The following is a 25,875-nucleotide window of genomic DNA, read 5'->3' as shown; positions in this document are numbered from 1 at the left end:
CAGAAAAATTCCAAATGACTTCGACTCGAATGGAGGAATGGGTTGCCAGAATGTCGTCAACTGTCTTGCAGAGTTGACAGAGAAAGCGAAAATCGCACCACACGCCGGTATTCGGCTTCAGTGCTTCCCTAAACCTACCTATATACCTATATAAACAAATGTAGCAAATATTGTCCCTGTTTTTTTTCCAAATCCATCATTTGTTTTTCATTAGGTTACGATTTAAAAAGGACCCTTCATCTCCTCTCTGATCACGTGCCTGTATATCTGCAGCTGACTGAGGCAGCTCTGTTAAGTTCGAGGACCTCACCGTTACAAGGCGGCAGGTTCAGTTGCTCCAGAGCCTCAGAGCTCATAATTAAAAGTGCATCCAAGTGAAAAAGAAGTTGACAGTTATTAAAGCTTGAGGTTGAACCTTATTACACCCTGCTGCATCCGACGTGGGGAGGTGCTGCAACCCTGGAGCAGAGTTTTGGACCGTCCCGATTTCGTGTGCCAGAGGTAATGATTCACTTGGTGCAGACGTCAAATAACTCGCAGCAGGCTTTTACTGAAAGAAGAAGTTGGACGCCCTAAATTTCCAATCATTATTGCCTGTATAGTGCTTTAGTATCATTCTGGTTTCCATGAAAAGGGTGTTTCTTCCCTGTCATTTCACTGAAATTCTGATGCCTTCCTTGACCTGTGGCTTTGCAAACATGGGTGCTATGTTTGTTTTTGGGCAAAATCTCGCTGTTATCCACCTATCATGAGTCGCAACACTCGCATTGGATTGGTTGACACCGCACGGTAGGGCACTGTTATTGATGGTGTATCGGATGGTAGTGATGGGTAGATGAGGCTTCATGAAACAGTGTCCTGATTTTCAGAGGCCACCAGATGGCACTGTCTGCTGTTTGAACTAGAACAGCTAATTCAACGAAGCTTCACATCTTTTCTGAACCAAGACTGCCATCTAGTGGCCTCTGAAAAGTAAGACACTGCTGTTTCATGATACCTCATCTACTCATCACTATCTAACGGTGTTGACATGACGAAAGTGCGGCCGAGTTTGAAACTTGAAACAACTATTTACATTGTTTTTCCGCTCACTTGATGGTTATAACTGTGCAAATGATATAAAAGTCCGCACTGTCTGTCCATTTTCCACAGGATTTTTGCCTTTTTTCTCTTGAAACATCTTAATGTTCGTTTTTGTTTATGATGTCACTAATGTCTGGACTAAATAAAACCATTTTACAACACTCTCCATCCTGGGAAAAAAACTGCTGATGGCTGACGCACAGTGTTTGTGTTCCGTTGCGAGTGAGGTCAGAGCTGAACAGGAAACAGAGCAGGAGGTGCGACTGCGCCGATACAAAGTGGATCCTGTATGTTGTGGTGCCACGGAGCGCAGATGAGTGTGTGCTGAGCTAATTCTGGAACCATCAACACCTTCAGTGAAAGAGCTGCGTGTGTCCTTCAGTTCCCTCGAATGTGTTCCAGTTCATAGTCATATGTTTCATTTATCGAGATTTTTATTTGCATTAAAATGCTGTCTTCTTATTTTTCTGTTTGCGTCTGACTATGTTGTTATGAAATATTCTCTTTTTTTTTTTAGCTATTTTTCATTTGTTAAGTAAAGAAACCATGAACTAATAAACGATAGTGTTATTTCTTTTCCTCTCCCGTCAGTGTTTTTCCAATTTTGCTTTGCTCACTGACTAAATTTAATAAGCATACACTGGAGATGAATATTAAAAGTGCAGACTCTCGGGAAGCGACTTTGCTGTTACTTGATATTCATCGCTGGTCCTGTTTCAATTCCGATGGTCTGACTGTCCATTTTGCACGGGCATTAAAGGATAAATCGGCCATTTGCTCTGCTTCTGGTTATCAATCAGTCCCAGACTCTCTATGTGCCATATAGATTATCATATAGATTGTGCCATAAAAAACTTTCAATATCCAGAACCACTTCGGTCACGTTATATCATTGGCATGCTGATGGGCCTTGACTAGCATCTTTACATGTGAGCGCTGCAAATGTACTTGCTGAGAGCTTCTGTGAGGCTCGTGCTTTCTTCAGCCAGACAAGACATTGACGATTATGGTTATATATATTTGCACACCGTAATTCACCTTCAACAGTCTGACATATTGTTTAGTGTATATAAGTAATTTATCACAATCTTCATTTTTTTTTTTACGCAAACATGGTTATGTAATTTTTCATCAGGTGAATTTGTTTTATTGTTTCAAACAACATCAAACCCAAATAAAATATGGCCAAATCAAAGTCAAAATCATTTTATTTTATTTTTTATTTTTTTGGGCGTTATTTTGATTGAGTGTGGGTTAGGTTAGTGTTGCCAAATATTTGGTTCAATTCATAAATTTTAACACTTAAACAGCAAACTACATATAATAAAAACATTTTGAAAAATTATGTTCAAATTTTTAAATTTGATTGAAAAAATTAAATATGATAAAATAAATAGGAGATTTTTTTTAGGATCTTAATGTTGTTATGTTGTGAATGTAACAACAGAGAATATTTCATTGGAGGTGAGTGAGACGAAAGGGAAGAAATGAAGATTTATTGCTATATTCTAGCGATATGCTTATGTGCTTGGAGCATATTCATCCACTCCACCAGTGCTTCTTCACAAGCCGCAGTGTTTCTCCCTTGACCTCATTGAAAACTTCTAATAATAATACGTTGATTTACGTGCGATACGTTCGATATTCTGGTAAAGTGCGTGAAGTAAGAAGACAAAAAAGAGAAAATAGAAGACTATAAATGACAAGTGAATACTTCCTACCAAAGGATCATGGTTTTGTGAGGATAAAAACACAAATACCTGAGGGGAAGCAAATGTAATAGTTACCACAAACATGGAGGTCATTGTGTGTTTGGCTGTCATGTACGTTTTGAACATCAGAAACCACCTGAAAGGCCGTGTATAAATTCAACCCAAAATGTTCTTATGACCCAAAACCCATTGGCGAAGGTGATCGTCTTTAGAACGTTTTCACCTGAAAGTCTTGCCTTCTCAAAGAACACAGTCACCATAACAAATCAGTGGCCACTTTGATAGAGTGAGAGCGGGAAGACAAAAACACGTGACAGTCCTCTGGCATCCCTCTACCTGTGAACCTTCCTCTCATTTGTCTTCCTCTGCTCTTCCGTGTCTCTATCCAGGCCGCCAACGTCCACATCGCTGCTGCTCGCTGCTAACTAGGCTGCCTGGGAGCCCACAGGTACGTCCCTGCCATCTCCACCTCCCCCTCCCACTCTTCTATTTTTAACTCCAGTGTGCAGGAAGGATCCTTCTCCCTCTTCATCCCAGCCCACATATCTGTCAGCAGCTCAGTACCATTCCATCACAGCGCACTGATATCACGTTATTAATGTGTGCCCAGGATCCATGTCACGTTTGCCGTGTGAGGGCAACTTTTTTCAGTATATGTGTGACCTCTGCCAGTCGCTGTCAAATAACCTGCTGCGTCTATAGTTTGGATGCACAAGGAGAAAGTTCGGCAGTGTGACAAACAAGTATTTGTTCATGGTGCGTTAAGAAAAATCTGAATTTAATCTGTTGCTTGTTAATTTAGAAGGATAATATAGATTTTAAAGACAGGCTTTTTGTTTATTTTTGGAATATATAAGTAAATAATCACTATTCATGTCATCCTAATGAAAATCTTCTGATTTGGGGGCTTGAAATCCTCCTTGTGTCTTGAGGCGTATTCTCACATGCATATCTTGGTCTCACGCCGTATTGTAGTGCTGGGTTTGTTGAGGTTTCATGAAACAATCTAACTGTTTTCAGCGTCCAACATTAGGAAACTGGTGTAAGTGCTTTCAGTAGGTGGCGCTCTCGGTTTTTCCAAATGATTGTGCGGTTTCATTGGACGAGTTTTTCAAAGCCAAAGATTCTACAGCACACATTGCCATCTAGCGGTTTCTGAGAATTGTTTCATGAAGCTTCATCAACCCAACACGACGGCAGGTCACATTTCCGTCATTAAAAGCTGCTTGTCGACTTAAAACCTCGACCTTAAGACTTGGAAATGTAAATCAAACGATGCTCGCCGACTGTATTTGATCCCGTCTCGTGATGTAACCGGCGCACAACGCAGCTGGGGACAGTGGGGTCTCTGCACTTCCTGCTCAGTCGAATGGCTCTACAGTGAGTCCCTCTCCATTCCACACCTCTAACCATTTGCAATAAGCCCATCCTCCTGGTGTGGGCTGATTTGAGTGGAGTATTTCATTCATAACCAGGAGTCCGTGAGCTCAATTCTAGATGAATTGTAGAGATAACCAGACCTTGCATCAGCACGAGTTTCCTCAGTTGTATTCCATTAGCCATGACACATACTGTTAGTCATGACAGTAGTTGAAAACTTGGCTTCTAGCGCAGCTCCTTTTACATTCGAATGGTGAACTCAGTCATTTGCAGTGTGTTGTTCCACTCGAATAAATATTGTTGTTGCAGTTTCTTTTGGTGGATTTGTTTCATTCACTTTGATCTTGGACGACAAAGACAACTTTTGTCCTCAGTGTACAGTGGAAGTGGTGTGGATGAGTAATTATGGGCAGCCAGCCGGCGATGAGGGCGGTTCAGTGTTTTGTGGTCTTTATCAACTTGCAGCTGCTTCTATAGTCCCACTGCTGTCGTTTGATGTGCTTCATTTGCATGTCATATGAGCTTGATCAAGGTTGTCTTTGATTCAAACGGGAGGAGAACTGAGGAAAGCAGGAGACAGAAGAGGGCGGATTTGAAAGTGTCGTTTGCATGTTGGTGTTGGTCTTCATCATGAACTCTCACTTATCCCATCACTCACTTAACTGGTCGGAAGGAACGTTTGTTTTTCTGAGGAGGGGTGATGAAAAAGTGCCTCCCTTCATTCAGACAAACCAAACAACTCTATTTCCTGTCAGAAGTTCTGTCGTGTTCTCGAAGGTTTGTCGTGCTGAGGTGCACTTTTGAAGTCGGTTAAAGACAGACCTGTCTCACAGCATTCCTGTCTGCTTTCCCATGCAGTTCTCACGCAGGTGAACTCTTTCTTCTGTTCGTGACACTGTCAGACCTTCAGGGCTGAGGTTGGCTCCTGTCACTGACAGCTCTTGAGCTGCCATCTGCTTGAATGCTGTTTTTTTTTATTCCTGATGATGAAGTTTACACTGCAGCATGTTCGTAAATATGAAAGACGAAGAAGGATTTTTAGGATTATTTAGCAGCCCCATATGGAGATCACACGTGACCATTCACTGAGGACCCAAACCTCGGTCTTATGGTAGTTGTTGTTTGCAGATGCAGTCCAATACTGGAAGCTAGCAAAGGGAGCTAGCGCGAGGAGAGCAGCCAATTACGCATGAGCCTCTGCCTTTTCAATCTGTAAACACTCCTGTGTGACACAGGAAACACATCAGCAGACTGTTTCAGTGATGTACACGTTTGTGATGCTAACTAGGTCCACTCTCCAAGGGGCTGTTTACATGGAGATGGAAACGGACAAATCTGCTACCCTTTTGGGTTGGATGCAATGTGAGTTTGCACAGCACTGTCGGTGTTAAGCCATTCAAGCGTAATATCTTGTAATATCTTCACAAGAGTTTTGAATATTACTCTAACGCTGACGTCAGCCTTCAGCGATGTTTCAATTGAAAGCCCAATGCGTCAACATGCAATGTCAGCGCAGGGCGCAAAACTCTGTGGCGCCGGCACCATTTCCTCTGAAGTGTTTACATAGTGTTTACATAACATAGAAATTGTCGCTGAAGGTTTCCATTCTCAACCCTGTTGAATCCATGGGAAGAAATGGCAGTGTCACCATGTAAACAAACACTGCATCCAGCACAAAACAGTGAAGGATTCAGTCCTTTACGTGACCGTAGAGCCCACGTCTGCTTCCATTCTCTTATGTCCCGCAGTAAATAAGTACCCTGAGGTAGTAGAGTCCCGACAAAAGTTACATGACTGTGGTCAACATTCCGACTGAGATCCAAACCTCATGGAGCTGCCCTTACCTCTGAGGAAATATTTCATGTGACGTTACTGGACATTATTGGCAGTTTGAGGAGAGGGTCTTGTGTCAATAAATTGCTAACATTGGGGCGCTAATTTCCTTCTTTATTTAAGCTTGAACGCGTTTAGAACTAGCCTTGCTCCGCTCCGGTAGCGCTTCATCACTCTGCTCCAGTCCCATTTCTTCTCCCACCTGCACCTTCAATGCCGCATCCCCACTCATCTTAATTTACTCCCTCATTTTGGGGGCTGGCAGAAGCTTGGATAGATAAAGAATGGCAGGAGAGTTTGATTGCACCTTGACCTTTTCTCCTTCCACCTAATCTATTTCAATTTCCATCATCCTCTCGTCTTCATCATCCCTGCAGTCTCTTGCACGAGCCGCTCGGCTGTGAGCCCACCGACAGCTCGGCACCTTCTTTGGCCGGGTCCAGCTTTAGATGAAAGCCTTTCAGCAGGACATCTTCTTCAAAGTAGCCGTGTGCTTCATCTCTTCCTGGGAACTCATGTTCCTATACTTGAGAAGAGAGCTGCTCCATCAAAGCCTGCTGAGTGGAAGAAGTGTGTTAAAATCATCTGGTGCATAGTAATGAACTGTAAAGACTGTTATCACGTCTGTGAATTGGAACACATCACACTGACCAGTTCCTGCATCATTCCGAGTCTCTCATTTTTCCTACTGTTATGGTACCAATATTATTGCAGTACCATGTTTTATGCAAACAACCATGTGTACATGAGTTATTCTGTTGGACTGTGGACAGTTCGGCACAATGAAGTTTTGTGTATATTTAGAATTTTTCTCTGTCAAAATAATGGCTCCTGATAACAAATATTACACTGTATATCGCCAAACCTACACTGTAGCCCCCCGTTACGGGATTCCTGCCAATACACAGCCATATTTTCAGAGTTAGGTATGCGTTAACTCATCTTTACTATCTCATTGGCTGCCCCAAAACCCGCCCCTCTGTTACCATAGAACAGTCGAGCAGTTCCGGCTACTCATGACGGCTGAGGCCGCATGACTTGCACAACTTGAGCTCCATTAAAATGCTATGTATTATTTGGATCAGGGCTTGTGGATCTGAGATTTGGCACCTGGGTGTGTGCAGCAGCATGCGGTTTCTGCCCTGGATACATTTTTAAATCACTCTGGAGGAGACTGGAAGATATGAGACTGCTTTTGATTTCTTTCGTTCTTATGAACTCATCCTGGACGCAAGCCGATGTCTTCATTTCCTTGATAAGACAGCAGCTTGTACCCTTCAGAAATGTCTACCTGACGGGAAGTTGAAGCCATGCTATGTGAAATAAGATGGAGCAGCGCAGATCCAAGCAAAAACTATATGAAAAACTAAGCATCCGGTGCTGTCGTGGGCATCGTGATTTACACATTTGATCCTATTTAACTTCTGGCTTAGTGTTTATGTTTATTAAAATGTATCCATAGAACTTGATCAGAACACCGAATGTCCAAACACAAAAAAGCACCTGTCTTTTAGAAGCAGCGTGGAAAACATTCCTCAGACTGACTGCAGTTTGGACGGACAGCTTCTGTGTGTGATGAATCTTATCAGAACAGAAGCCCGATAATACGCTGCTGGTAGGAGACCGGAGACTTGGCCTCTGGACGCTGCGGTAATGTCAGCTTGTGAGTGAAGGCAGAACGGCAGTAAAAGCCCTGACAGTTGGTCATTATGAGGATGCAGGTGGGCCGGGAATCAATCAGGCTGAGACCGCACTCACTTGGACGTGCAGTTGATGAAGAGCTCAGCTGACAGGAGAAGGAGGAATTAGGCTGAGATAAACAACAGGAAAAGGCTGGGACAGGGTTGTCACATGAAGAACACTTACATTCTGATGTCTTTAGACGATGAGCTGCTAAAACCTTCTGCTTCCTGACTGAATGTTTTAGTCGTGATGTGAGGTCTTTCTCCATCACTCCATCACTGCAGCTCTTTTTCTTTATTATAAATGCTTACTTTTGAAAAAGTGTCCAACTGGAAATCCCCCTCAGTCATCAGTGTAAGCGCTGTGTTTGAAGGTCAACCAATAAGACTCCATTTCTGCGGGCTGCTGTAACATTTCCAACTGAATTCATTATGGATTGAATTATGTGAAAGTGTGTTTCCAAATATAGACTCAAAGAGAGGCTTTGCTCCACGTGAGGTGTGCTGAGAGTAACTAGCTTGTGTGGATTTATTTAAGGTGGTCTCTCATCCATCCATCGGTCTGTCTATCCATCCATCCGTCCGTCTGTCCGTCTGTCTGTCTGTCTGTCTATCTGTCTGTCTACCCATCCATCCATCCCTCTGTCTGTCTATCTATCCATCCATCCGTCTATCTATCCATCCATCCATCCATCCATCCATCCCTCTGTCTATCTATCTATCCATCCATCCGTCTATCTATCCATCCATCCATCCATCCATCCATCCATCCATGCCTCTGTCTGTCTATCTATCCATCATCCATCCATCCATCTATCCATCCATCCATCCATCCATCCATCCATCCATCCATCCCTCTGTCTGTCTATCTATCCATCCATCCATCCATCTATCCATCTATCCATCCATCCATCCATCCATCTGGGTTCAATGTCGCACTCACCAAACTTCCTATCTGTGGCTCTTCTTTCTGAATACCTTTAAGGGAAGTCTTTGCAGAAGTCGTTCACCAACAAGCAGACTTTCAGAAAACAATATTTGAGTGTGAGATTTGTCAAGGAATCGAAGCAGCTCCAGCTATGAGAGTTCAGTCAAACAGTAAAGCTTTGTATTCCACAGACAGTTTTATTTCCCAAGTACAATGCTGAAAAACCGCCTTTCTTTTATAATGGCCTGCAGAGCTCAATCACTGCTTTTGTCCCGAAGAGGAGTGTTGTGCATTCCGGTAAATGGTCACCTTTGTTTTGCGCAAGAGCGCGCTGTGTGAAGAGGAAGTAAATCTCTGGCCATGGAAAGTCTGGAACCTCCTGAGAACGTTCACCTTGAGAACATGACTATTATAAAGCATTTCTTTCTCATACAAAACGATTTTGGGATGTGAAATTCTTCCAAATATCAAACCCAAGTTGGTGCAGTCCAAAGCAGGACAATAATTTACAGGTGTATGTTCGTAGGTTTGAGCTATCTCATCAGTCTGTGAGGAGATAACAACACAGACTGTGCTCAGTCCACTGGCAGGAATTTCCCCCTGACTTAAATGTCTCATTATCTCCAGTCGAAGGACATTTTTCGTTCTGCACTGCGGTGGCTTTGTGCCATTGTGACTCACTTCTGCCTGGAGAACATCTCCAGGGAAAAAAACAAAATGTTTGTGTACTCGCTGTCATTATGGTTTTGAGCTGCGGCCCCATGGTACTGCCTCTTCATGCTGCCGTGAATCACTGTGTGTGAGTAAAACTCTCCAGTTAGACCTTAAAAAACGTCCTTCAAGCACCCAGAATGACCCTCTAGTGCCTCTTAAGGAGAAAAGTGGTATTGCCTGGCATTGATAGTGTCTCTTTTATATACAGTCTCCAAGAAATTTCCAAGAAATAATCCATCCAATGTTCTACATTCCAAGGCGTCATATAGGGATGATTTTCAAATGGACTTTCAGCACGCTAAAGTCTGTGTTCCCAATGTCTATATATGACATCATGGGACTGAGGATGGATTAGCCCAGAGGTGGGCAGTTACATTTCCGAAGGGGCCAGGTTCTATATTGTGACCACTGTCAAACCCTCAGAAAGGAGGGTAAGAGAAACTTGAAAAAATAAAAAGTGATGACATCATGTGTGATTGTGAAATTACACTTTTAAAAATGCACCGAAATGTTGGTTTGTTGTGTTTTATTTAATTTATACCACATTCCACTTGATGTGTCTCATCCATTTCAAAATCTACTTTTAATTCTGATGTATTTTAAGGGACAAGAAATACTCCTAAAACAGCCAACGGAAAAGACAAACAATTAATGAAAATAATCAAACGAGAAATTTATGTTTAAGTTACATCATAATGAACAACAAACAATGCACAACACAAAAATGCCAGAGACAATGTAGGTTCCAGGAGGGCAACATAAGCACAGTAAACGGGCCGCATCTGGCCCCCGGGCCACACCTTGTCCCAGGTCTGGATTAGCCAATGGCAGCCCAGTGTTTTCATGGAGTCAGTTGTTTCCCCTCTTGTGTGGCATTCCTCGGGGATGAGGATTCTCTGCTCCCATCAATGTAAACGCCAAGTGACATAAGTGATTATCTGTTTCTCTTTTCTGTGACACACTGCCCACGTGAAATGATGTGACGCAGAAGCCTGCACTGACACAAAAGTCGATCTGAAAATAGTCGCTCTTTGACAGATGTGGAGTTGGAATGTGTTCATGTGCATCCTCCCTCGTGCTCTTCTTCTTCATGGTGTCTCTAACATGATGCTCCCTGTCCCTCCCACCTGACCTCTTCTCTGTTTTCTGTCTTAGTGAGCGACATCATGCAGGTGTCTGTCCTACCGTCCCAAAGTCTCCCTTTCACCTACTAACCCTGAGCGTCCGATAAGCAAGATACTCCTCATCAGCCTCCCTTTCCTCCTCTTATGTCATCATCTCTTTTTCTCATCTGCTGTTCCCGTCAAGCTTCCGTTCGCAGGCCCAGGAGGCAGAGGGATAATGAGATTAGCCCTCTACATGTTTACACATTCTGGTTTACATTCAGCGTTCCCTGTCTCATTGTCTGACCCATATTGCTCTAACTCGCTGCTGTGTTTTATGCTTTTTTTAAATCTCCCTTTCAGACTCTCCATTTTGTCTTTCTATCTCTGCTGCTGCCGAAGCCGAGAGCAGGATGGAGAGATAACAGTTTTGAAAGCTTGTACAGACAGACTGCAATATTCCTACTGTGGTAAAGCAGTGTGCAAATGTTATACTCTTCAAGTTCTTTTGTCAAAATGTCTTCCATAATTTTACAAAAATTTGTTCTGGCACAAATTTTCTCTCTTTTCTTCTCCTATTTCCTCTGTGTTTCCTACCTCACTGATCATTGACCACATATGGGAAAATGTGCTGCTCAAATGCTAACCATATTAGTGACTCATACTGTCATTACATTGTAAGTATTATTTAATTTTTGTTGAATTTGTCGTAATTTCTGTTTGACATGAGCCGAGCTAGTGAGGTTTGTCACAGTGCTGAGGCCTGGCCCCTTTCAAGTCCACATTCTCCTGTAAAATGAACAGCCTCTCTGCTAAACTGTGAGACAGACTGCAATATTCCTACCGTGGTAAAGCAGTGTACAAATATTATGCTCTTCAAGTTCTTCCTCTAAAATGTCTCATTTATGACATTATCTTCCATAATTTTACAAAAACAATCTATTTGTTCTCCTATTTCCCCTGTTTTTCTTACCTCACTGTTACTTATCATTTTCCACTTAGCTAGGGAAAATGTGTTGCTCAGATGCTAACCATATAAGTGTCACATAATGTAATTACATTGTAAGTATTGTTTCATTTTGGTTGGAATTTCTGTGTGACGTGACTGGAGCTAGTGAAATTTGTCCCAGTGTGGAGGCCTAGCCCCTTTCCAGTCCACATTCTCCTGTAAAATGAGTCGCCTCGCTGCTAAACTGTGAGACAGACTGGTGCTGCCAGACCACCAGCTGTGTGGTAAACCGAAACTATACTCATTGCGTCATTAGTGTCTAACGCTGCTCCTGTGATCCTACACTTTCTGACAGCTGACAACGGGCTGTGTGCTCCCGAGCTGCGTGGCTACCCAGGCAGAAAACACGAGCGTGACATGGTAAAAACGAGTTAAAGCTGTTCACGGATTGCTTCTGAAGATCCCAGGCAGCCGCGGTGAACCCAGAGCTCCGTCACGGTGTTGACACCAAAACATTGTCGAGCATGTCGTCCGACCTCTTTCTTCTTAGCTTGTTCAGATTAGGTCTGAGAACTGTGTCTGGGGTCACATCTGAGCTCATTCATGTAATTTGTGTAAAAAAAATCTTGCCTTGTCAGATTCATGTTTACACAAAAGAATTCATGTGGAACCAGATCAAGGCAGTGGCGTCAGCCCCGATCACAGAGGACACAAAAAATAGGCCGAGCAGAATCAGTATTTATTACGTTTCCTGAAACTGACCGCGTCTAAAAAGAACGCATATTGATTTGTCACTCTGTTGCTTTGTGTAACTTAAGTGTGGTCAGAGTGCTTTTCATGTGGAGCTTTATGAATAGAAATGATGACCATTGGAGTTATGTCACGGGCCTAATTTGGCCTGCAGACCCGGGGTTTGACAAGCCTTGTTTAAGCTACTTTTAACGAACAATAATTACATTCTGTGGAATAGAAATACACCTTAATTAAGGAGTAGTTACAAAATGTATCGGTCACAATTCCCCTCAATCATCAGAGTGGAAGTTAAGCTGAATTCAGGCATTTTTTATTCTATTCATTGGTCATTTCATATATACTACTATATACTAGTCTAATCTCAGTGATCACCTTCAATGCTAATGTAACACAGAATGGACCGAAACATCTCACGCTTGCGTGAAATCACATTTTTTCACAATTTTTTCATGTCAACACAACAATGAAACTATAAAATTTGTCATTTTTTTCATTGCACATTCAGGGTGACACCACGTTGTGCTTGTGTTGTCCTCTCCTGCTGCGACTGTAACCAGCGCTGCAGCGTGCGTGCGCTTCAATTGAAACAAATTGACCATGGTGCTGAACCTTTTCAGAAGTGAGGAGTCTAATTCTGACTTCCTCTCTGTAAGTCAGGACCGGCTGGCAGACGGGAGTCTGCTTGGCTCCATCGTGACTGTCTGGAGCCCAGCCAGTGGCTGGAAAGACAGGATGGCTGTGATAAGATAAGTCCCCCTCAAGTCACAGAAACACAGCCCTTCGCTGCGATGCCAGCTCCGATTGTATCGTGGCAAGCAAAGCACAAATATTTGTCCCGTCCCGAACGTGATACTAGCGTCATCTTCACTGTCCAAGTCCAACCCCTCAAACAAGAGAGCAGTTCATTAGTTCAGCCAGCGAACACGATGTCGAGCTGCCTCTCATTGGAGCTGCTGATGTGTGCAGTATGGTCTGATAGCTGAAGCACAACCACAGAAGCAGGATAAAATACAATTTATTAATCATCAATTTACATTCCTTGTTAAGCTTCAAATTCTGGCAGTGCTTTCTGAACACAGGAGGTCGGGATTTGTGTCACGCTTAGTCACATCTTGTCTGTCACATACTCGTAGCATCCAGCTTCTGGTTAGATTACGTAACTGACTGATGGCGGTTTGGTCTTGTCAAACTGTTTTGTGGAACGACTCATACTCAATATGAAGATGAGGAGTTGTTCTAAAAATATGTCCTGGCCTTGTAAAAGAAGCAGTGTCTCGCTGAGATTTAGTGGCTAAAAGAGGAAAATAAAATTGTTTTTGTTATGTTCCAGACGCGGAGTGGAACCCAATTGCAGTAATGCAAGAGTCACAGGAGGCAGGCAGCGAGTCAGATACAGTGATTTAAGAAATACAGAATATACAAGAAAAGGCGTCACCCAACCGGGAGAGGAAAAGAAAGGAACAGAAAATTAAATCCAAAGCGTCCAAACCGGGAAGAGTCCACAATGGAATGAGTCCAACCGAAAAGTGTCACCGAACGGGGAGAAAGAATGCGAGCAGAGTCTGTAAAAAGTGAACACACACACAATGAACAATAAAACACAAGATGAACTATTGAGGAGGTTGTCAAAACAAACACACAAGTAAAAAGTAAGAGTAACAAAGAGAAAACCAGGTGTCACGTGGAGCAGAGACAAGGGAAAAGCAAAACTCAGAGCACCAGGGTTTTGAAAAAGGGGAACAGAAGATAATTCAACGACAGCTAAATCTACGACGGATAGAGAGGAAACAAACAGAGCGAATTACCTGTGGGACAAATGGAGTCGATCTTTTCCTGTCACTCAAGTCTCGGAACTGGTTTGTCCAAGGCTGGTGCCAGTTAAGATGAATAAGAACTTGGAGTTGGTATCAAATGCTTTTGAGGACAGGCTGCAATAGAACTGACACATTAACTGTCGTAAAAATCAAATGCTAAGTGGCAAAATAACCGTCTTGGATGCTATAAAAGGTGTTTAGGACTGCAATCTGAGCGCGGGAATTATGGTCTGCATTTCACCCAAAGCACTTTCATGATTGACAGTATTTTATTTCAGGCGTTCTGCTTACCTGCAACAGCGAATAACCTCAATTCATTGACATTCTTAAGCCCTGGTTTTGCTGTAATTGCATGCGTGGACAGTGTTGTGGTTTGCTGTGAATAGCCCCGGTTTAAAAATGTCTTCTAAATGTCACACATTAAGCTTTCACACACTCGAAGCACATAAGTACAGTGTGCGGTTCGCAGAGTTCACTTCAAGTGCCATGAGCTTGTTTTGCCTTCTGAGCAAACATAGCTAATAAAATGCAGATGGTCAGCGCGGTCAGTGGAGTGGTGATTGCAGTGATGGACGCCTGAGGCTGGATTTAGGGAGCGTGTGTGCAGTCAGCCAGGAAACTGTACTGTCAGGATCTAACAGGGCTATTTAAATCCTTAACACCCCTGCTGGGACTTTAAAGTTTGATAGTCTCTTGCAGCTCGCCCCGACCAGACGTGTGTGTGATGCAGCTTGGTCCAGTTTCCGGCTGCATAACAATTGTTCAACAGGAAGTGATCCGCAAAATGGCTGTCAAATCACGCTGACGCTCTGATCGGAATAGGTGGCGTTTCACTAATAAAAAAATCGGATTGAAAACAAACAGGCAAATGCCATGTTGTTTTTTGAAAGGAGTTGGGAATTAATTCTCTGACTGGACAGCTGCTTGTTCAGTTCAATAAAAAGTCTATGCCCCCCTCACCACCACCAGCACCAAAAAAAACAAAACAAAAAAAACCACAGAACGGAATGCAGCCAAACCAGAAGCGATACAGAAACAAGGAAGCAAAGCTCTGAGTGAATTCACTGATTTGGTGACTATAAACACTAGTTTTTAATCATGAGAAGTAAATCTCTCTCCAATCCTCACACGGTCCTTCTCTTCTTATGTCCGGCCGAATACACAACATGAGTTCTGCGAGTAACAGATTTCAGTCTCTATGTTTCTTTTGGGTTTTTTTTCTGTTAAAAACATGCAGAAACACACCATATTCATGTCCACCTCCATGATGTTGTCCGCTTGTTCCGATGTTTCCACTTCGTTTTTTCGATTTTTTTTGTTTTTTTGTTTTTTGCTGCCCCCGCGACCCGACCTCACATGAAAAGTTAAAAATGGTGAAGACTAAAAATGTGAACTCATAATCTGAAATAGAGTTGTGCGATGGTTTCACACTTATCTCTGGTTAACTGTCCTGGAAATGTTCAATAAAAGCTTTGTGTATTTTATGGAGTTGGAATTCAACAGGCATCAGATCTCCCTTGCTGAGTGCTACAGGCACACTTGTGTAAAATCTTGACAAAGATCTAGTGGTCATGTTTGAAGCTTTCATTGAGCCACTTTGCATCTTGTAAGGTCACTATGGATAATTTCACTCAATATAAGATGAGAAACACAAAAACATGGCACGGTAAGCATGTTTTTTTTTTTTCCAAGCTTGGACTGTGGCAGTGCATTATGGGATTCCGCAGGAGTGTTTTTTTTTTAATGTGGGCTGTATATGTAAGTGTTATTATTAATATTTTATTTATTTATCTTTTCAAATGACTGATGCTGGTTGCAATTCTGTTTTAATTTAGCAGTCAGACATTTATGTTTAGTAGCGGACTCTGTTGTCTTTCAGAGAAAAGCAAAGTCTTCACAGTCATAGACAGTCAGGTCAGGTAGGTCCAGGTCCGTCTGATGTGAGCAATGCATTTTCCACCCTTTTAACCTCTGCTCTGCAGTAAACTGGACAGTGAAGTAGAAAAGATGAAGTTCGCACACAAGATCAGACTCTTTCTGGATGAGACTGCTCGGATCTCGGTGTCTTCTACTCCACTGCTCAGTTCACAGTCTCATATTCAGTCTGCGTTTCTGTAAAGCATCTTACCAAACATTGAAGTACTTCACCCTCGTACCGCGCTAAACAATAGAGTACGGCGATGTGGGTTTGATGAGCAATCCTGTTAGCTACCAGCGCTGTCCTCATTTTACAACGGACAGAATTCAGTCAGGCATTAAGTGAGCTCAGTTTGGAGGAGAGCGTATTATTAAATATGTTTTTTTGAACCTCAGGAACTGTGGCATATTGTTTTCTTCTCAAAAGTGTCTCCTCAAGTGTGATAGTGAACACGTCATCAAAGGATTGAGATAAAATAACTGAGCCTGATTCCAATAAATTAAACTACAAGTGAGAGTGTAGGTTTTTCAGTGGCGGCCATTATGGTCCAGTTGAATTCACTGGCCACATACAGTGTAACGGGGTTGGGCACTTAAGGGGCCACGTTATATATGATGACTGTTTCAGGGACCTCGAGCCAAAGGGACAGAAGGAAAAGTCTGAAATTTAGTTTGCATATTTGTGAATACAGCAGGACAAAACAAGGAGCACAAATATGTTGTGTATGCATATATATATGTTCATGTAATATAAAGATTTTCCATAAAAATCATAGTATTTTGTTTTATTTTGGTTATTTTGCTATAGCTATTGCTAGCAGTGGTGAAGGGAAACGCGTAACTCCTGGTTCAGTTTTGGAATCGCATCGTAATGATGAAAAAAGAAAGTTTTGTAGTTTTGACCTGACGTCTTCAGGGCCACATGAAGGCAGGCAGCGGGCCGCATCTGGCCCCCAGACCGCCCTTTCTCCACTTTCTGCTGGCTCAGTTGCTTGTGAAGCCTCAAGCTTCGTAAATCCTCCTCCCCTCATTTCAATGTGAATATCTACAGGCTGAAATCTGATTTTGTGAATTTAAATTTCCTTTCGTCATCATGCTACGTTTTTGTTGATGGCAGATTTGGTCTTTAGTTTTGGCTTCACAGCCGTGGGAGAGCAAGATGGAACTTGTCGGCTGTGCTCAGCGTACGTCAGGGAGAGCGTCATGAATACACTGTGATCACAGATGATCACTCTGATATCTATACATGTATAAACTGGGTCTGTTTTCAGACGTCAAACTTTCATAGTCGGCCAGTTGGAGCCAGCTACAGACGACAGCCAGGGTCTGTCTGAGCTCAGTGCCGTCAGTTTGGAAACGTTTGGATCAAAACAGCACTTTTCAGTTTGTAACGTTTGTGGTGAAGGAAGAGCAACAAGTGACATCATGTCAAGATGCCTCTCAGTGTATTTTCTGCCAAGAGGTAGCCATCTTCTTTCACTCTCTCCCTCTTCTGTACCTGGGCTGCTCTTCACACAAGTTGAGTCATGATCTCAGGTTGTTCATATCGCTTCCATCACTCAGTCAAAACACTTTTCAATGCTGGTTATGGGGGAAAAAAGAGTCTTAATTTAGAGAACGTGAGCGTGTCAGATGTCAGTGAAGTTTCTCTGTTCGTTCAAATTCCGAGTGACATCAGGTGTTATATCCAGATCCAGGCTGACCTGAGGATGTCACCTGAGGCGTCTCACTCTGGCCGACTGTGCAAACTAGTTGTTTCTGTGCACCTTCTCTGGTGCGGATGTCAACCTCAGCACTTGGAACTGTAATGTGGCAGATTATATGTATGTGCCCGGGGCGGCCCTGCTGACTGCACGTCAGTGACATCAGTCTACGGTGAAGTCCAAAGTTCCATGTTTAGCCGTGCATTCTTGTCTCAGTGAAGCGGCCACGTCCACCGAGCGACATCGTCAGGCGTGAGTCAACGCGCGGCGGAACGAGGCAAACGCGGGGCCACTGCGTCAGATGAGTCCAAATGCAGGCGGCTGAGAGCTTTTTTGTTTCGGTGGGAGGAGCCGTTTTCCTGCGATTGTCTGGCCGCACTCTCTCTCCCTCTCCCCAATCCTCTCGCGCTCCTGCTCGCGCTCTCATTCCTCCTCGCACTTCTCAAAGTTGAGACTCGGAGCCGATCTCCGCCGCGCGGCGCGCTCGCTCAGCGGACCGTGTGGGACGCGTTTCTCCCGACTCCTCCGTCCGCTGTCGGCGTTTCTTCCAACTTCACTTCCCGTGGTCATTTCAAGATGACAGAAGAAGACACGCTTCGACATTTACAGCTGGTAGGTTTCTCGTGCCGGTGCGTTTTCGTGTTTTGCCTGACAAGCGCCGAGGCTGGTGGCTTTGACATGTCCGTGCAGTGAAGGCGATGGAAGACTTCTCAGCTCTCATGCTGTTGTCGTTGCCTTCTTCCTTGGATTCACTTTGGTGGCAGGGTTCTGACAGCAGCCCCGCTCTTACATCTGGGCTCATGTGCCAAAACACCTCATGGACTTCGCTGTTGATCTATGATTCCATTCATTTGTCGTCTGAGTAATTCAGGATTTACATTGTCATATGAATTTCAATGTGTCTCCTCTGTTTTTTGACCCCAAAAACGGTTTTGAATCGTGTCACGTTGTCCTTAAATCATCATGAAAAAGAGCTTTCGAACGTTTCAATTAAAATGGCCACGTAATATTTTGGTGATTTTATAGTTTAATAACTGCCATTTTTGAATGTAGCTGCTTTGAAGTGAGGCTCGTACCTCTGTCCAGCTACCTGTGGTGATTGAAGCTGTTATGTAATATATTTATCTATTTGTTTTATTGTAATTTTATATAATTTTATTGTGTGTGTAAGATCATGTTATTTCATTTTTGTCCACTCTGATATCAGATCTTAGAATAAGATTTTTGATGAGAAGCATCATGTAACTTTTAAACACTCACCTTCACTGTCCTTAATAGAGTGGAGATTTTTATTTATATTTTCTTATTTTTAACCACGGTAGTCGCTGTGGAGGAAGAAGGTCACTTCAGCACCTGAAGAAAAGCCAATCAGGCTTTCACTGTACCGTTGAAGGCATATATACGAAGGCGTACACCAGAGGTGGCCAGTTAAATTTCCTAAAGGGCCACATTATAAACTGTGACTGTTGTGAGGGGACACCATGCCAAAAGAAAGGCGGCGATGACTATGAAACGTGACAAAATGAACCATTAAATATTCAATGGAAGCAAGGATATTAAGAAGTGTAAATATGGCATGAAACCAAAACCAAAACAAAAACTAAATTTTAGTCATGAATGTGTTGTATTTACTGTTGAACCAGTAGTGGCTAAAACGGAAACAGTATAAAAAAAATTACAGAAAAATGACGACTCATCAGTTGTGGAGTTTTAGTCTGACCTCATGAGTGCCACAAAAACACAGGCATAGAGCCACATATAGCCCCTGGGCCACACTTTTTCCAGGTCTAGCGTACATGCTGCCGTAGTGGGGATACAAACCATTGGCTGCGTTGCTTAATAACACAATCTTATGCCTCATTCAAAAAGAATTGTGTGATACTCTTGTGTTTGTGTGTGGAAGGTGGAGTGGCTTTTCTATTAGTACTAACTTCAAGCCACCATAGTAAATGACCATGACAAAAAATGCCTGTCCACTGCTTTCTATTTAGCTATAGTAGCTGTGCTGCTGCTCAAAATGTTGATGTGAAAAGCAATCAAAGTTCATTGGATTCACAATGGAATTACCACCACAAATGTACCTCAGTACTTGAATTCATTCTGTTTAAAAGAAATACACAAGGACAGACCATGTTCTTTACTTCATTTATACCTATTCTATCCCTGTTCCCTGTCTAAAAAGTTTCAATCCAGTTTGAAGTAGACGAATAGAAAGTGTGGTGACAAACGTGTGACTGAAGCACAGTTGGGTTTCCCTCTCTGTAACTTCTGTGGGGCAGCTCAAACAAACCTAAATGCAAGGACGGCCTGGGGTCCTCTTTTGCACTTCCTCCATGATTTAAATTCCACTCCAGCCTGAAAAGGTGGGTAAAGAAGCTTCACTCTGGCTTGTGAAGTACACATCATTACAGATGTATAATGAGCTTTCTGTGTCTTCCAGCTGGAGTATTATTTGACTGCCGCTATGCAGGATGCCGCACATTGTCTCCTTCCATGTTGCGCTGATCCCGTTGAGCTCAGCCGACAGTAGTGGAATGTGCTTGTTAGGCTGCTTTGAACACCCAGTGAAATGTTGGGAGGCAAAACTTTTTTTTTGTGTGTCACAGTTGAGAAAATCCCTTGGAAAGAAAATCACCTGAACAGGGTGTATGATGTGCTGATGTCTCAGGTGGGAAAAACAAGTGTAATAACAGTTGGTTAGTGGACAAGCCTGCGTCCAGTCAACCCCACGCCCCGTCCTTTAATGGCACTGCAGTGACAGAGGTTAACCCAGTTCTGTTTTTCCTACGAGCCCCAGGGGTTTTCCGTATCATTCTATTAGACAACGTGGATCATCAGTCCTGTACACACTCATGTGTGGGAAAATCTCAATACTCTCTAGCATGCTTCCTTTCCTTGTTGTCATTTCCTTCCTGCCATTTGATGTTTTCTCCCTGTTTTAAGATCAGCTCTTAGCACCTCAGTGAACAGATTCTTAAGATAATCATTGCCTTTATGGTGCGTGCCAAACTAAAGGGGCCAAGTCCAGTCATTTTATGCAGCTAGCTGGTGAGCAATGTACTGTACATATTTGAAATCACATCCAAGACTACGAAAACTAGATCACCATCAAAGCGATATCAGGGCCTACTGATATTAGTGTAACCTTGGACAGGCTTGCAAGAGGGAATCGTAAATACATGTGTAAAATACATACATAAAAGCACATTGTGTAAAAAGCCAATGCATTTAAAAGGGAATATGATCAAAGAAAACCAGACTAATGTGTTGTGTCTGGCGGAGGATGGCTATTTATGCAAAATGTAGTGTCAATAACTGCACACTACTTTGGGAAGTCACTTTTTTCTTTCTTAAAGAATATGTTGAGAAGACCGCCTGCATGTTAGTTTTATTCCAGGATTCTTTTGTAGGGGGTCAAATTCCCAGCATCGGTGAGAGAAAGAGAGAGCATGGCTGAGCGCTCCAAGCTTCATGCCACCTTACAGAGGAGTTGCTGAAGGTCTTGTGCTGGTGTGTCTGATGACATTGGAAACATTTGTGAAACGACAGTTTGAGCATTTTCATCACCACCTTACGAAACGCTGTTCATGAGATTTGCAGAAACAAGATGTTTCTGGCTTTTTATTTGAGTCTCAACAGCCAGAAACATCGAATGATTCGGACAGCCCCAGTCCAAAGCTTAACAAAGGACAGCTTGATAAACAGAGCTCACAGACTTAACTGCTATCGTTTCCTACAGCTTGTTGAAAAAAACCTTCCCCCTTCCCCACATCCCCCCGTCCGTTTCTGATGAAGCAATTTAAAACATTTATCTCAATTACGAGGGCATCTTCTGGCTCTTCTTGAGTCGTACAGAATGTTGTGTTTTCTCTTTAAAGGTCATTTGAGTTAAGCGATTTACCAGCTCTCATGCACGAAGGGTCTCGTGAAAATGAAATATTGCAAACAATAGAATGGTGCCACAGCTAGTTGTCCAGCGATGCTAATTTAGCAACATTCTGTTTGCATAAATGTTCATTGTAACTGAATAACTTCATTGTAATGCTTATTATTTGATGGTAAGAATAAAACTAAGAAAACTAGTCTTCCATTTAGTTGCTCTTTTCCAGTCAATTTCTTTTTGAGAGCAAAAACACACCAGTGCGAGGCACAGCCTTTGGGTGTAAATCCTAGAATTCCATCAAGATGTAAGGGCAGGGAAATTTTCCAGGGCAGAGGCCACCATCAAACCTCCCTCTCTGCTTGTGAACTGCCAGCTGCTTGTTTGTGCGTCAGCAGCTGCACACGTGTTTCCTGTCATCCAACCTGCAGTCGCGGCAGCCACAGCCTGGTGCGAGTCTGCAGGACTCGCTCCAACTTCAACACTCCCTCGCTGCATCCACAGGTTGTGGCAGAGAAAGCTGCTTCCCAGATGTGTGTGAAATTGAACATAACAAGGACATGCCAGCGCCCGTCTGTGTGTCCTGTTCCGCTCACGCTCGCACCACTTCTCTCGCGTGGTTGCAGCACATTTGGAGATAACAAAGCTTGGACGACATGTTGGCTCACTCTTTTGATCGGGATGAATCCATTTGTCTTTTTTAAAGTTGTGTGAGACAAAAGTGACTTTGATGAGAAAAGTCCATGCAAATAATAAAGGAGTGGCCGAGTGAGTCACTCAGTCGAGCAAGTGGATGGCAGTTCTTTGAATTTTAAGAGGATGAAAGAGACTTCTGAGCTGATATTGCAGTTTAAGCCCTTCTCACCTGGCGCCACTTGGATTGCATTAGCCCATTAGATATTAGCCTAGATGGCATATGTGAGTGAGAAACAGGGGCTAACTCTCCCTTTGCCTGTGTTTATGTGGTTCTGATGTGGCCTAAAGTAAATTCATCATTTATTATAATTGGAAAAAAAATGTAAAATAAATATTTATTCACACTTCATTTGTAGTTTTCCTTTACAAATAGTTTGTAATAGTTATATTGAACAGTCAAAATGACCGTTACACTGTTCAAAAACTGAACGAACAGTATTTCTTATCCCACAAAATAAATAAATAAAATAAAGTTTTTCAAAAAACCTTGTAATGATCAGATTTTTCTCCCTTGTTTATGTATTTCACTCACAGAACTTGATATTATGCACTTAAAAAGAGTTATTGATATGTTTAATTGTATGAGAATCTTTGCATAGTGTCTTTGTATAAATTTCAGTGTTGGATGGGATGGTCCTCACGGATCCGTGTCTCTTTGTGTGTGGCTGAAATGAGCTGGTCATTTTGAAAGCAATGACTCAATGACTCGCTCATCTGCTCATCTTTGCTTTGTGGCCTGTAATAACAGCTCAACCTGGTCGTCGGCCCACATCACCGGCTCGGTCCGCGTTTATTGGTTTTGCTTTGTTTATGCATTATAGTGCCCCCACAGGCCTGGCATGTGTACTGCATTGCTTCAATCATCAGTAGATTCAGTGGACTTGATCATTACAATGATGTAGGATTTGTTTCAGTGAGGGATCAATAACTGTGGAGTAGATCTTCGATATTAGTAGCCGCTTGAGAGTCCTCCACCAAAGACAATGACGTAGTATCCTTCAAAAAAGAATTCCTGGATCCTAATGCCAATGTGGAACAAAAGCTAAAAAGGAGGGATCCTTTAAAAAATCTCTCGGAAAATTAAGTCATTTGTCTACATGTTTCCTGAAAGTCCCATTTCTATATGTCCATTTCAAGTCATTTTGAGGACAGACAAGGAGACAAACCAACGCCTTTGGAAATCAGCGGAGGTAGTAATTATTAGAATTAGAGTTGCACGAACTCATACCTGTCATTTCAGCTGACTTTATTGTCTGTGGCGGAGCTGCCTGCCGCAGGTTGTCTGTGTCTTATTGTCTGGTCTGTCGGCGTGAGAGCGCGGTATTGACGCAGCTGAGAATTGTTAACCTTCACAAATATTTCTCTTCATTTTGGTGCTGGCGTATGACCGGCTATTTATAGCACGTGGCAATGTAGAGCCATTGTTTCACCAACAGCATATCGACTCGTGCTGGCTGCAGATTCTGGGCCGCAGTGCCACAAACTGTTTTCCCACATTAACAAATATGGATGGTGTGCTCAGAATGAAAGTGCTACCTCCATCTAATGCTGGCCTTTTACTTCACACAAATTCCCACTGCATTCCGGGCCCAACTCTCTTGGGTTCCTTGTAATAATGCCATTTGTTAGGCATCCTTTGCAACTCATCCATCCGTGCTGAATAACCCAAAAAGCACTCAAGTGACTTCAAAATACTTTAAATGTGTGTAGTCAGGTGGAAGTAGATTAAAGCACAGTAAGTAAGCGGGACTGTGTAATTCCGCTCATGTGCTGCTGCATATCACATTCAGCACTAGTCTGTTGTGTGCTTGACCTTCATGTGTGGACAAGGTCTGGCCCACATCAACACCGTGGATCTTTTCTGCACCGGAGCTCTCCTGCCCTGGTGGACATCCTTGTCCAAACACTGGAACACAGGCGCTTGAACCACCCTCCAACATGACTAAATGTTCCACAGACGATCCCAGACAGTCCGCGGTGCAATCAAAGAAAGAGAGGCCGCAGAAGCGATCAAATGGCAGCCAAAGGAAAACAATAGCTCACACTCTCCCCCAGCGAAGGAAATGCCAAACATGACTGTGCTGTAAAAATAGACAGCTCCGATTGTAGACGGAGAGCCAGATAGAGGACAGGAACCCCCTCCCTGGGGTCAAACTCACGGCAAGGTCTCCCCCAACCCCCCCTCCCTTCCTCACTCTTTCTGTCTTTTATTGCTCTTTTGTTTTTCTCTCACTACGCGATCTATTTTCGAAGCAGTTTCTCTTGACCTCCATATGTGTACTTCTGGATTCTGTCCTCTTGGTCATGTGCATTCCTGAGAAGGATAGTAGCATCACACCTGCTGCTTTATTAATGACACCATCTACTACAGCCGGAGTGGTAAATAGACTTTCGAGAGCGATGTTTGTGGAATCTAGGAGCAGTGACCTGGAGGTTGCAGTACGGGAAGAGCAGTAGGAAAGCTTTTGGTCAAGCAGAAGTGCGACTGACAGCTCTGTTTAATGGTACATTTGCACGGAAGGCATCATGCCACCATTTGCTGCTCATGTTGAGTGAAGAGGTTTATTTCCATCCCGCCTCATATGCTGTCATGTCATAGATTTCTCACTGTATTTTCTTTCCAGACCAGGAAGCGCTGTGAATGTACCTGATGGAATTGAATGAGTCAATATGACTTGGATTACATTCATGTTGTTTGTAGAAGTGAAGAGTTCCATTTGTTTTGGTTTTTACCCAAGTTGTTTCTTTACCTTTTCTCAATCCATATTCCAATATTTAAATGGAGGTCAGGAGTATGTGTCGCTAGTCTCCGGCTGTGTTACCCATCCCTGCATGAATGCTGCTGGTCATAGGCGCGTGGCCTACAGTTACTGTATGATCTGCCTCTTCTGGATTTTGGTGGCTTTGGAGTTGTCTAAGAGTGAGTGAGATATTCTGGTGTACAAAAAGTATGTAAGAAAGGTATATTATGTGGTTTTGCACCAAACCAACAAATGTCACCAGTGCATGTGAGGATTATTTGTTGAGTGTGCTTGATTCCAAAAATGCATCTCCAGCATGGAAAGCAATTTTGCAGCAGGATGTGCCTCGATATAAAAGGCACTGTTATTTATTTGACATGTTTATTGCTTTTTCTTTCACTTTACGTGTAGTAAATTTGCATATTGATAGTTTCAATAAGAGTTAGATGTTCCCTCAGCGCTCGCTTGCACAAACAAGCTTCGCTGGAAAAGGATCAAATTTTTCTTCATCTCAACCGCCAACAGTATGACGCAGCGAATAACGCTAGTAATGTTGACAAGGCGTATTTTTGTGGTAATGATGACCGAACACCAGACTAACTGCGCTGTATGCTTACTTTTCTGCGATAAACGTTGGCAACATATTGATGTTAAATGTATTCGTCCTCGACTGGGGGTCATGTTTCTCTGTGTGCCTTCAGAAGTGTCCGGGCGTATTCTGTCTCTCGAAGGTTATAGCTTGTTCCACTGCTGCCATATGGAGCCACACTGCCTCATGCCGGGGTCTGACTCTGGGCTTGTGCACACCTGGATACATTAATAATTGAAGCAGTTGCAAGTGAGCCAGGGGACTGGAACCGTGATGTGTCGAGGCCTGATAAGGTTCTCTGGCACAACACAAGTGGCATTCAGAGCTGGCGCATGACGTTGTTAACTCTATCGACTGTTGAGCTTTTACAGGCTGCAGTGGTGCTGAGTAGAATATCA

At 43.0% G+C, this 25,875-nt stretch overlaps 1 protein-coding gene across 3 annotated transcripts in view; it reads left to right on the top strand.

Annotated features, from left to right (window-relative positions):
- Positions 1 to 25,875, top strand: part of mid2 (midline 2) — a 111,031-nt gene that overhangs the window by 20,246 nt on the left and 64,910 nt on the right. Inside the window, exon 2 of one of the 3 annotated variants that reach the window (XM_053878302.1) lies at positions 3,185 to 3,243. The gene's annotated coding sequence lies outside the window, so the exon portion shown is untranslated. Of the gene's footprint in view, positions 1 to 3,184; positions 3,244 to 17,851; positions 18,184 to 25,875 lie in introns of those variants that run through there. The other 2 variants (XM_053878303.1, XM_053878300.1) reach the window with 2 other exon arrangements.

Source organism: Synchiropus splendidus, chromosome 11 (assembly GCF_027744825.2).
Source record: "Synchiropus splendidus isolate RoL2022-P1 chromosome 11, RoL_Sspl_1.0, whole genome shotgun sequence".
Taxonomy (NCBI): Eukaryota; Metazoa; Chordata; class Actinopteri; order Syngnathiformes; family Callionymidae; genus Synchiropus; species Synchiropus splendidus.
The sequence above is the reverse complement of the archived record's forward strand: the minus strand, read 5'-3'. Positions and strand labels throughout refer to the sequence as shown.